We start from the raw sequence: 13,848 nt of genomic DNA, 5'->3' as shown, positions 1-13,848 counted from the left end.
GTTGTTGCTGTTGTTTGTTTGTTTGTTTTTTGCAGATTGGAGATAGATAGGAGAACCAGATGATTTCCAGGGTCTGTCAAGGTATAACAGCAAAGAGGAGAGAGATTCCTGGTTGGTTGCTAGACCCTGTTAAATGCTACCTCCCAGGGACTGGGGATGCTCATGTCAGAAGGCACTGGCCCCTTGTCCTTGTTGTTGAGAGTACTGGGTCCATGGCTTCTGGGACTGTCTACTTCTCAAAGGCAGATTCAGCAAACCCAAGCTGTGCAGACATCAGATGCCGCATCCGTGTTGGACAAGGTGGGGAAATGGTAGTTATCTGTTCTGACTATGACATATCATATTAAAATTGTTGGCATTAAAAAAATTCCACAGTGGTTGCTTGGTTACAAAAATGTCCTGTCAGTGTCCAAAAGGAGCTGAGGATTCCTAGCCAAACGTTTTCCTTTCTTTAGCACAGCATCTAAGGAACCCAGGCAAATGCCCAGAGCATTTTCGAATCTAGGGGGCAATGGATCCTTGTTCCAGCATTTTTCTGTTTAGCCCAAACAGCGAAATGGACAACAAAGAAATGGGGAAACAAACCCATATTCAGTTCAGTTTTGTTAAAGATGAGGAAGAGAGGAAACAGCTTAAGGGGGATATTGAAGAGAGCCAGTGAATCTGAAGGTAGAAGACCTAGGGTTGGTTTGTGCTAGGGAAGAGTAATGCTTTTCTAGCGACTGCTGCTGGACTGGCAAGGCTGAGGGGGGTCTCTTACATCCTATGTCCTTGGGTCCACCTGAAATCTTCACCCTGAATGAGGCCAAGCAGAATATCTGATCCTTGTTCTACATGAGAGCCCTCAAAAGACTTGAAGACACTTCTTATGCCCCACTCCTGTCTTATTATAAGATGTAGAGATTGAAGGGACCTTGGAGATCACCACTCCAGCTCCCTCATCATCATCATAGGCAGCAGAGTACAATAAGTGGTGCTTAGGGCCTGGACTCAGGAAGACCTGAATCCAAGTACATCCTTAGACACTTGCTAGCTGTGTAACCCTGGGAAAGTCACTCTGTTGGTCTCAGTTTCCTTATCTGTAAAATGGGGGTCATAATAGCACTTACCTCCCAGGGTTGTTGTGAGGATCAAATGGGGTAATAATTGTAAAGCACCTCATGTCCAGTGCCAGCAACATGGTAAGGACTATATAAGCATTAGCTATCAGCATGGTTAGTTTTAGTTTAGTTTGAGATTGGGTCTTCCTAACTAATCCAGGCTGGGAGTACAGTGGCCTCTCACAGGCCAATCCCAAGCTTTTGGATTTGAGCCAGTTTGCCCCTCCTTAGGCCAAGGCCTGCTAACCCTCTGCTCCAGAGGGTTTATCACATGGGGGCCAGACTCAGTGGATGCACTCTCTCAATTTCAGACCTATCTCTGTATCTCAGACTGTATCTCACAACTCCCAAACTCAAGCATTGCCCTAGCCTCAGCCTCCCTGTGGCTAGAGTTACAGGTGTCTGCCACCATGCCTGCGATCCTTCATTTCAAAGGGGAAACTGAGGGAATAAGGGATAGGCACATAGTCAAACATGAAATAAGTCACAAAGCCTGAATTTGAACCCAGGCACTCCAGCTCGAAATGCAGCTCTTTTAGCATTATACCATATTGCTTTTTCCTCTGAGTTCTTTCCTCTTGAAAATTCATTCCTTCAAATCCATACATAGTCATTAAGGATTTAGAACAAAGCCCTGGGCTAAGGACTGCACTAGAGCCAGAGGTTGGATAACACAATGGTCCTCACCTACTGGAGCTGCCAGGATCACTCCCACCCCTGATCCAGACAAAATGACCTTCTCTTTGCTTCTCACCCACGACACTCCATTTACCATCTCTCCTCGTTTGCCCTGACTGTCTTCCATGAATGGAATGTCTGCCCTACTTGAGCCTGCCTCATGGAGTCCATTGTTTCCTTGAAGATACAGCTTGAGCAGCATCTTCTGCAAGAACCTCTTCTCCCTGCCCCTCCCCAATTTCTAATGCCCTCTCTGCCAAACTGCCTTGTATTCAGTTACTTTGTAGTTGCAGTTAAATACACACACAAACACACACACACACACATATATATATGTATATATACACATATGCACACATGCATACATATGTATATCTATTTCTCTCATTAGAATGCCATCTCTTTATGAGTAGATATTGTTGCTCTTGTCTTTCATTTTTTTGTTTTGGGGTTGTTGTTTTTTTGGTGAGGCAATTGGGGTTAAGTGACTTGCCTAGGGTCACACAGCTAGTAAGTGTTAAGTGTCTGAGGACAGATTTGAACTCAGGTCCTCCTGACTCCAGGGCCGGTGCTCTATCCAGCATGCCACCTAGCTGCCCTTGTCCTTCATTTTTGAAGAGAACCAATGACACCACATGTGATGTCTTGAGTTGCTCTTGAAGTGGATTTAAGTGAGACAGAGTCACACAGTCATCAGTCTCACTCTCTCTTCCAGAATCACCAAAGTCCAGTGACAAGGGAAAAATCAGGATGACTGTTAATGACAAGGGATGTAGTGGATGACCTTGGAGTCTTCCCTGTCGGACTAAGCTCCAAGTGTTCCATAGCACCTGCTTCAGCTACCTTCATGGCCATTGGAACAGGCTGTTCTCACCCACCCATTTCATTCTTTTCCTGGGACACAGGAAACAATAAATACTTGGAAATTGATTGATTGAAGCAAATCTACAGAGACAAAAAAATCCATGTCCACTATACCTGATCATGTGTCAGAGAGGGGGCAAATACAGCACTGGTTCAGATCTGAGCCACTAAAACCAGATCCGTGAAGGCTTCCTGGAATAGGTGGCATTAAAAGACAGTAAAAATTTCAACATGCAGCTCTATCTGCAGAGAGCAAGTAAGCTCTCTCTCTCTCTCTCTCTCTCTCTCTCTCTCTCTCTCTCTCTCTCTCTCTCTCTCTCTCTCTCTTTTTCATTCCTGGTGTGGGATTTAGGATTATAAGCTTTGGACTTTGGAGAGAATCTTTCTTTCTATATATCTATCTCAGTAGGAGCCATTCCAAGCCCTGCTGGGCGATATCATTAATAAATCATTAGGTGGTTGCAGTGTCTTACACGGTCATGGGCTCACAAACATTTGAAAGAAGTGGGATCAGCCTTGGCACATGGGCAAATCTTGTCTGACTGGCCCCACAGTATGTGGGGAGAGTGGCCAGTGAGGGAACCACTGATGGGAGGAAATCAAGGAGTGGCCTTCTGCTCTGTCACATCCTCTTGTCCTTCAGGTACGCCTCCTTCTCCTGGGAAGAGCAGAATATGAGCACATCTGAGAATGAGCTTCATAATCTGATTTCCAAGGAAAAGCAATCATATTTCTTAAGAGCACATATCTCCACACTGCAGCAAAAGCCAACATACGTTTACCAGAAAATCCAAATTTAAAGTCTTACCTCCCACTTACTTCTTGAGTAACCCTAAGTGGATCCCCCTTTCCTCTCAACATCAGTTTTCTCATGCTTGGCAAAGATGGTGTCTAAGACATCTTCCAGGAGGCACCCTCCCCATGCTCTTGTCCCCTTTTCAAATACACAGGGAATTCTCTGGGAATGCACCAAGGATGGGCATTGAGATGATATCCAGTGACTCCCTATTCCATCCCTGAGTAAGGTTCAAGATTCTCTGCCTGCCAGCCAAAGTCCTCCACCATCTGGCCCCATGCTCCCTTCTTCCTCCATTCTCTTATATCCCTCCCCTCTGTAGACTCTATGTTCCATTTAGACCAGTACAGTAGAAATACTGGACTTGGCTTCAGGTCTTTCTCTGATACTTACTATCTGTACAACCTTGTTGCTAATCAACTCACTTCCTCAGGGCTCATTTTACTCATTTATGAGGTAGAGAGGTTAGAATAAAAGACCCCTAGGTTCCATCCAGGTGTAAATCTGTGATCCAATCAGTGACCGATATATACGACTCTCTGTCCCCTGAAATGTCCCACACTTGCTCATCCACATCCATGTCTTTATTCAATATGTTCCCTCTATGCAGTATACAGCCCCTCTTCCATGTGGAATCCCAATCCCTTCTTCAATAACCAACTCTAAGGATAACTTCTCAAGGATGCTCCAGTCAGTGATGCCTTACCCTGGTCCCTCACTCTCACCCAGTAAGGTTTTTATTCCTCCATGTTCTACTTAATTAATCAATCAATATTTGTTACTTATAATGTAATTTTATATTGTAATTCAACTCCAACCTAGGACTAGACTGTGCACTCTCTGGGGTCAAGGGCTGGGTCACATCTAAACAGGAGCCCAGTGTTTTACACAGACACTTAATTAGTGCACGTTCCATTTGTTGCTGGATCTATAATAAGCATGGCTTCGACAGTGTACATGGAGGCCTTCACCATCCCTTGTTTAATTATCTACTCAACCTAGGCCCTGAGAGACCAGCCCAATTGAGTCAATAGAGGCAAATTAAAAAGAAAAATTATTATTTTATGTACAAGAGGTTTCAACTGGGGACAATCAAGGGTGAGTACTTATCATATCTGGCTATCGGCTGTTCTTTTTATAGATTTTCTATTTCAAGCCATACATCTTCAGGCAAAATACACCTAGAGACCCAACATCCCCTACAACACTCCCATACTCTAAAGGGACAGCTTAACATTACAAATTCTGAGTGAGCAGTCTGCTCCTTGGCTGTCCTCTGGGAACCCACTCCTCTCAGCTCACTGTCTAGGGCAAGGGCCCATCATTCTTCAAAGGACTCATTCAGATATATGATGCTCAGGGTTGGAGACATAGGGGACAGATTTATCATGTGGTCATTGAGGTTTCTGAGATAAATAGGAAGGCCAGAAATCTCTCTGGGTTTTCCAATGAGAGATGATTCTGCAAGAGGTAATTTGAAGAACTTCCTGACTTGTGTCACAATGGAAAGAGGAAGAAAAATGTGTGTGCATGTGTGTTTGTGTGCACGCGTGTAAACATGCATGATTGCAGGATATTACACTATAGGAATAATGGGTTAAATACTAATGTAAAGGAGGGGGCAGCTAGGTGGCGCAGTGGTTAAAGCACCGGCCGTGAATTCAGGAGTACCTGAGTTCAAATCCGGCCTCAGACACTTGACACTTACTAGCTGTGTGACCCTGGGCAAGTCACTTAACCCCATTGCCCTGCAAAAAAAAAAAAAAAAAAAAACAAATACTAATGTAAAGGAAAAACTTCACCATCAAAGAATCTGTTGCATCCTCTGCCCACACAAACACTATTGTAGCTCAGGCTTTCAACACTTCTCATTAAGAATATGACAATAGCCTTTTCATTAGCACCCCACCCCGCTCCAGTCTTTGTCCATTCCAAACCATCTACCCCACAGCTAAAGTAATTTTCATAAAGTATAGGTCTGACTCTGTTAAACATAGTAGCTCCCTATTGTTGTGGGGATTTTTTGCCTTTTAAAAATTTTTTAAATCAATTTATTATTTATTTATTTTTAGCATTCTTTTCTTGTTAAATTTTGAATTCCAAATTTTCTCCCTCCCTCCCACATTCTACCATATTCACTGAGAGGGCAAACAATATGATATCATGTAAAATCATGAAAAAACATATCCCATTTTAGACATATTGTGTGTTTTTAAAATCAAACAAAGAACATAAAGTGACTAAATTATACTTCAATTTGCACTCAATTGATCAGTTCTCCCTTGGGAGGTAGATAGCATTTTTTCATCATGAGTCCTTTGGAATTATCTTGGATCACTGTATTGATCAGAGTAGCCAAGTATTTCACATTTGGTCCTCATCACAACATTGTTATTACTGTGCACAATGGTCTCACAGTTCTTCTTACTTCCCTTTGCATTAGTTCATATAGGTCTTGCCATGTTTTGCTGAAGTCACCCCCCTCCTCACTTCCCACAGCATGATAGTAATCCATCATAATCAAATGCCACAACTTGTTCAGCCATTCCCCAATTGATGATCATTCCCTCGATTTTCAAATCTTTGCCATCACAAAAATAGATGCTATAAATATGTTTGCACATATAGGTCCTTCTCTTTTCCCTTTGATGTCTTTGGGGCACAAGTTGAGTAGTGCTATTAGTTCATCAAAGGACATGCATAGTTTTATAGCTCTTTTGGCATACTTCCAAATTGTTCTCCAGAATGGCTTAACCAGTTCACTACTCCAACAATTCATTAGTGTACCTATTTTCCTTCATCCTCTCCAGCATTCATTATTTCTAATAGGTGAAAGTTGGTACCTTAGAGATATTATAATTTTCATTTAACTAATCAATAGTGATTTAAAGTATTTTATATGATTGTAGATAGCTTTGATTTCTTCTGAAATCTGCCTGTTCATCTCATTTGACTATTTATCATTTGGGGAATGTATCTTATTTTTTGTAAATTTGGCTCAATTCCCTATATATGAGAAAAATTAAGCCTTTATCAGAGAAACTTACTTATAAACATTTTTGATATTACATCAAAGATACTATGGTACCTTTTAGCAAAATGTAGTTTTCCTGATTATCTCTTTTAATTAGGTCTATTTTTGCTTTTGCTTTGTCTGAAATCATGATTACTACCCTTGTGGTTTTTTTTTTTTTTCCTACAGCTGAAGCATATTAGATTCTACTTCAGTCCTTTATTTTAACTCTCTCTGTCTTTCTGTTTCAAGTGTGTCTCTTGTAAACAATGTATTGTTGAATTCTGATTTCTAATTTATTCTGCTATCCACTTCCATTTTATGGATGAGATCATCTCATTTGTACTCAGTTATGATTATTAGCTGTGCATTTCCCCTCAATCCTATTTTTTTCTGTTTATCCTTCTTTCCCTCTTTTTAATCCTGTACCTACTCAAACATCTATTTTGCTTCTAACCACTGTCTCCCTTACTCCACCCTTCCTTTTATCATTTTTTTCTCCTTTTTCTTATCTCCTTCCTCTCCTTTTTCCCTATAGGGTAAGATATAATATTTCTATATACAACTGAATGTTTGTATACCTATGTATGTATATGTATGTATGTATGTATGTATATATGTATGTAGATGTAGACATAGACATAGATGTAGATGTAAATGTATCTATTTATGTATATATGTAAATATATATATATATCCTTCCCTCTTTGAATCAATTTTAATGAGAATGAGTTTTAACCATTGCCCACCCCACTCTTTTCTCATTCACTGTAGAGCTCTTCCTTGTATACTTCTTTTATGTGAGAAAAATGTCTCCACTCTAATTCTCCTTTTCCCCTTCTTCTAGAGCATTTCTTTTTTGGCACCCCTTCATTTTTTGGAGATCATTCCAGCATAACTCACAACCATGTCTTTTCTCTATGTATACTCTTTTAAAACTGCCCTAATAATGATAAAGTGTTTAGGAGTAAAATAAAGCATTTTCCCATGTAGGAATGCAAATAGTCCATTATTGAGTCTATTTTGATTATTCTTTGATGTTTACCTTTTTATACTTCTCTTGAGTTTTCTATTGGAATGTCAAATTTTCTATTCAGTTCTGGTCTTTACATCAGGAATGCTTGAAAGTCTTCTATTTCATTAAATATCTATTTTCCCCCTGAAGGATTACACTCAGTTTTGCTGGGTAGATAATCTTGGTTATAATACTACTTCCTTTGCCTTTCAGAATACCACATTAAAATCCCTCCAATCCTTTAACATAAAAGACACTAAATCTTGTGTGATGCTGACTGCGGATTCTTGCAATATTTTTTCCTTAACCTGGGAGCTCTAGACTTTGGTTGTAATATTCTGGAGAATTTTAATTTTCTGATCAGTTTCAGGAGGTGAATAATGGATTATTTCCATTTCTATTTTATACTATGGATCTAAAATAATGGGACAATTCCTTCATAATTTATTGAAACTTCAGATCTAGGATTTTTGGTTGATAATAGCTTTCTAATTCTTAAATGCTTAAAATATTTCTTAATAACTCTTAAATTATTTCTCCTGTTTTCCTGATTGTTTTTCCAATTAAATATTACACATTTTCTTCTATTTTTTATTCTTTTGACATTGTTTTATTGTTTCTTTATGTCTCTTGGAGTCATTAGTCTCCACTTGACCACTTCTAATTTTTAAGAAATTATTTTATTCAGTGAGCTTTAGTCTTTTTTGCAAGGCAATGAGGGTTAAGTGACTTGCTGAGGGTCACACAGCTACTGAGTGTCAATTGTCTGAGTCCAGATTTGAACTCAGGTCCTCCTGAATCCAGGGCTGGTGCTTTATCCACTGCACCACCTAGCTGCCCCCAGTAGTAGTTTGTATGGTCAAGTTTTTTTGTTTGTGTGTTTGTTTTTTTCCCTTGCTGTGGTTGTTTGCTCATTATGCAACCTATTTCTTGCTTTGGACATTATGTTAAAGTTGGGCTACTCTCACTTATGGATAAGGAGCTGCTGTCTAAATTTTCAGGATTTTCTGTGCTACTGTTTTCAGAATTAGTTCTGGGACTCTTCAAGTGTTCAGTGCTTTCAAAGTGATATCATGCGGGGAGAGATTTGAAATCTGTGCTCTGGTCTTTACTCAGGAAGTTTTCCTGCTCTCCTAAACAAGTGCTAGTACTTCTCTTGGCTCTTGAACTGTGACCAGAACTTCTGCTCTGTTGTGACTGAACATAAGCAGTCTTCTTTGCCCTGGAACAATTGAGCTGCTGATCAGTGACAGGTACACTTAGTGCCAGCAATGGGTCCCCTGTACTTTTTCCCCCCCTGGCCAGTTGTTTTACTTCCTTACCATCTTTGAGCTGAGAGGTCTCAAATCTTCTGCTGCTATATGTGTGTACTCTAGACAGGCCTCCACCCCAGCAGACCTCCTAAGTTTTTATAGGATGGAAAAATGTCTCACACTGATATTTTCTTAGCGTTGCCACTCCAAAATTTGATTTGAGGCATTATTTTTAAATTGTTTGGAGGGGAATGTTGAGAGAGTTTATCTGCTTACTGCCTCTAATTCACCAACTTAGCTTTCCCTATTGCATTTCAAATAAAATAACCCCCTCAGGCTAATATTCAAAGCTCTGTAACATCTGCTTCTGACTTACCTTAATAGTTTTATGCTATATCTCATCCTCTCTCACTTATATATGTTGTAGCTCCCAAATATGGGGTTTTTTTAAGAAGCTAGAGTGCTATATACTAAAATGAAGAAAGGTAAGTGGAGGAAGTGGCACGGAAGGAAAAACGGGAAATGAATATGGACATCTGTAGTACAAGGTAAGAACTTTGGTGCCTTCACACTGGGGGAAATATTTATAAATTCACAAATATAAAGCTGGAATGGACCTAAGGGCCATCTAATCCAAAGCCCCCATTTTGTAGTTGAAGAAAATGAGGCTCAAGTAGTGGCCTTCAGAAGCAAGATTTGAAAACAAGCCTTCAGACTCTAAATCCAGTGCTTTTTCCATGGTACCCTGAAATCAACAAACATTGGATAGATAGCCATCTATTTGATGGAGGAGGTGCTTGGATGAGAGACAGGGGCAGCAAAGACAACCCTACCAACTTCATAGTCTTTTATAGGGCCTATTCTAGACAGCAGGATTTGAGATGATTCCTAAGGAGTTTCTTAATTACAGTTCCTATGAAAACCACTACCCTATTACTTCTGCAATTTTGCCAAACGTATATCAGGCCCCTCCTGAGTACAGAGGACTGTTTTGTGAGATGAGGGGGAAAGTTTAGACAAAATATATTTCCTGCATGTCTGGTGTTCACAGTCTAGTTGGAGAAAAATATACAAACACAAGTAATTATAAAAAAAATCACTGCATGGCTGCTCTGTAAGATTAGGGACCTTAATTTATAGCTCAGTGGAAATTTGGAAGTCACCTAGTGCTACCATTGTCATTTTACAGATACAGAAACCAAGGCCCAGAAAGTGGAGGTGACTTGCCTAAGATCATATAGGTTGTGAGTGGCAGAGCTGAAGTTGGAACCCAGATCCTCTCAGAATAAATCCATCACTCTTTTCCTACACCCTCTTCTATAATCAGGAATGATGCCTGAAAAAAGTACCCATGGAGTTAGAATTTAAGGTATTGGTTGAGATTCAATAAGTCAGTAAAGAGAAGGGGAGTATTGTAAGCATAGGAAGTAGCCTAAGCAAAGCCATGGAGGAAGGAGAATACAAGTCATGTCCAGTATTAGTCAGACTGTCTAGAACTGAGGACTCAGAGGGAGATAAACTTCAAAAGAGATGGTGGGGAAGGGGGACCTTGAATGAGAAACCAAGGAATTCAAACATTTCTTGGGTAGCAGTAGAAAGGGAGCCACTACAGTGCTTTCAGTTGAGGAATGGCCTTATTAGATCTATATAGAAGGGAAATAAGCCTGGCAGCATGTAGGAGAGACTGAATAGGGGGCAGACCTATTTCATGATAGTAATGATGAATAAATATGAGCTAATTACACTTTGAATCCTAAGGTGATAGTTATAGGAAGAGAGGAAAAATCACTTAATAAAAGGGGAAACTGAGGCCCAAAGAGATGAAGTGACTCTAAGAAAATTACATCATTGATAAAGTAGCCCAGCCAAGTTTTAAAGCCATGACTCAATGCTTAATCTAGTTCTTGTGTTTATTCAATTGATAATTTGGAAGAAACAAAAAGGAATCTTAAAACCACCTCCTTCATAAACAAAACCTCCATGAATCAAAAGAGAGCATCATCCCACTATACCTTAGGCCTCTTCTGAAGGATTCTGTTTCTTTCTCCTACGATGCTACTTGATCTGCTGTGTGACTGACCCCAAGCTCTCCTTCCCTATTAGACAAAATCTTACAGGAGTCAGTGATGATAATAGGAGATAAGTCTGGGGCTTGGAATCCAACCCAAGCCATTCTCTTCAAATGTTCATGACTGAACTAATATAGTGAGTTGGTGAGGCACAACAAGAGAAGTGGCAGCTTTATTCATAGTCTTGTATCTGAGCAAGGCTGTGTCTGCATTTTAATTATTGGAAAGCACTTCCTAACATCCTCTTATGAAATATCTAACACTATTCTACACATGCAATTATATTTGAGAAATCTCAAGCCAGTGGCAATGAGCTTTCAGACCATTAAGCACAATTGTTTTAATTTTCTGTCCCTCACCTTCTCCTATCTCCTCTTACTATGCCCCATGGAAACTCTGCTCTAGCTTGTTTCTACTCCTCCAAAATTTCCCATTGGCTTTCTCCTCACATTGGCAATGATGACACCTTTCCTTCTAACACCCTGCTCACCAGCTTAAAAGGACAAACATTTACTCTCTCCACTTCATGTTTCCCTTCCATGAAACCTTTAAAACTAAGGCCTCAACATCAGAAATCATGCTCTTTCACCCATACTGTTCCCCATTGTTCTTGGTGGCTTGGATGACAGAATGGATGACTGCTCAACAAATTTACAGATGACAATTCAATTTAAATTAATTCAGCTGAACTTGCTAAGCACCTAATACATGCAAATGCAAGGATGGGGTAAAAACCACCCATCCCATTTTCATCTTGATACCTTAACTAGCTGAGAACATGTCAGTCAATCAATCAACAATCACTCATCAGCCTGCATTAAAAGGCCTTGTAACTAGGAAAAACTGCACAATAATTGTGGTTGGGTAGGCTAAGGAAATTTGTCAGGTTTATCACATTCATGATTTCAGATAATTCCCATGCAGCATGTATCCGAGACTCATTTCTATCTTGGTTGTCCACTAATGAATACCCTCCAGACTCTCGGTGCCCTTACTAAAATATGAGGCCAGGAATAGATACACTAACTGTTCCAGTTGAAGTCTGACCAGGGCAAAGTACAGTGAGTTGATCATTTCCTGAGTCCTGGACCATAAGCCTTTCTCAATCCAGCTTATTATTGGGTTGGACTTACTGCCTATTACCTCACTGGACTCTGCACTTTCATTTAGATTAAAAACCACCTTGGTAAATGAAATTTGGTCTAGATATCCCTCACTCATATTGTGTTGGTAATGCTATTTTTTTCTTAACCCTGGAATAAGACTTTGCATTTATCCCTACTCGATTTCACATTATAGGCTTTGGACCTAGTGTATAAGGATATTTTGGGATCTTGATCCCATTGCTACAGTGAGTTGCTTGCTCCTAACAGCTTTGCTCTACCTGCAAAAGTTATGTGTTGTCCTCTATAGGCCATGTTGTTCACTCCTCCTTCTCTTCATTCTCTTAGTTGGTTGGCCCAGTCAACATCGTTACATACAGATAGGTACTACAACTAACATTAACAGGTCTAAGAGTGACTACTTTCCTACTAGTGTAAGCTATAATTTCTGAGCCCCAACTAACGCACTTCTTAAGTAACAAATCAGCTAAGATGAACCACATTCATTCTTAATCAGATGCAAATACAAAACAGAAGGCCAAGCAAGAATGGTAACAATGTTCTAAGAGTCAACTGGGGGTACACTTCTTTCCCTCCATTGAACTCAGTGCTCATGAGGCAGATTGGCCAGAAACTTTCCCAACCATAAGGGACATGCATGAAAAACATGTCAGCCTTCCTTCTTCTAGAGCTTGGTGCTGCCACTTCTTTTCTGCCTGCCTTTCATAGGTTGTTCCTTCTCTGGACTGCTGACAGATTTTAAGCACTTTCATAAAAAGCAGAAACCTTGTACTGAATCTGTAAAGCTTTTCCAGGCCAGCCCCTTCATCTGAGCTCTGAAAGGTTTCCATATGTCAGGTAGTATGGGGCAGTTCAGGGCAAGGTCCCATCCTTCAGTAATATCTTCCAAGTAGGAAAGATAAAACTTCTTCTTCCTGTCAGCTCTTCCAAATATCAAAAGAAATATTGTTCCTCTAGTAAGCTCTTCCAAGAAGCAGGTGACTCTATGAGTGTCTCCTTAGACTAGTTCTGCTTGAACCTCAGCTTATCTGAAGTCTAGTCTTTCATATCTCTCAACCACACTTCTCTGCTCCAAAGAGGGTGGTTTTCCAGCAACTAGATGATTTAATTCTTTCTGGTTGTCACAAACTGAAGTCCACAAATCTGCCAGCTAAGCCTAAGTTATTTCTTCTAGATTTACCAATTACTTTTAGGAATCAAAGATTCTTAGTTATTAAAGTCCTCATGTCAGCCACATGCAGATTACGTATTATGAAAGAAAAGTTTTCTTTATGTTATATTTATTCTTTACTTTTTCAGCCTTTCCCCTTGACTAGCTTTGTTGCTGCCTCTTTCCAAAGAGTCACCACCAATCTGGATGACTTCCTGATGATGGCAATCTTCTCTAGGCTCCTTTCCTTTCACCTGGTTTGCTCAAAGCTGGAACTTTAGCCGTGACTGGTACATGAGATTGGAGTTCCTCCAATCAGAAAGGACTGACTATAGAGGCATATTAATATAAGAAGAAGCTAAGGTGGGACTATACAAAGGTCAAGAAACTGATGAAAGCTGAAAAAATCAGTCAACCTGGTTACTAGATTAAATATAGTCCAAAGCACCAAGGAAAAAGTATTACACATAGTCATATCTCTCCACATTTTCCCCCCTAACACTTTTCTCAATAATCTCATCTGAGTGATGACACAGTTTGCTTTCCTGGTTTATTGGTGCCCATGTAACCTGTTTAGTAGATAAGTCAACCTTTTATGCATCATTGAAATCACAGTAAGGATGTATACTGGAGTATATTTGGAGTTTATTTTTAATACTGTTCATTGTATGCTATTCTTCTGGTACATGACATTTACAATATTGGCATTTAAATATCATGTAATATACACTGGAGCACATTCAGAAAAAAAGAAGACTTGGATGAAGAAAGCCCATGAAGCCAGAT

The 13,848-nt window shown here is 40.0% G+C and overlaps 1 long non-coding RNA gene across 1 annotated transcript in view; it reads left to right on the top strand.

Moving 5' to 3' along the window:
• LOC122727822 overlaps positions 1-157 on the top strand; it is a 30,279-nt gene extending 30,122 nt beyond the window's left edge. The window contains exon 3 of the long non-coding RNA XR_006353203.1: positions 36-157. This is a non-coding gene — a long non-coding RNA (uncharacterized LOC122727822). The remainder of the gene's footprint in view (positions 1-35) is intronic.
• Positions 158-13,848: the final 13,691 nt, after the last annotated feature.

The sequence above is a fragment of the Dromiciops gliroides genome, chromosome 5, assembly GCF_019393635.1.
Source record: "Dromiciops gliroides isolate mDroGli1 chromosome 5, mDroGli1.pri, whole genome shotgun sequence".
Classification (NCBI taxonomy): domain Eukaryota; kingdom Metazoa; phylum Chordata; class Mammalia; order Microbiotheria; family Microbiotheriidae; genus Dromiciops; species Dromiciops gliroides.
This window is presented reverse-complemented; position numbering and strand designations above follow the sequence as displayed.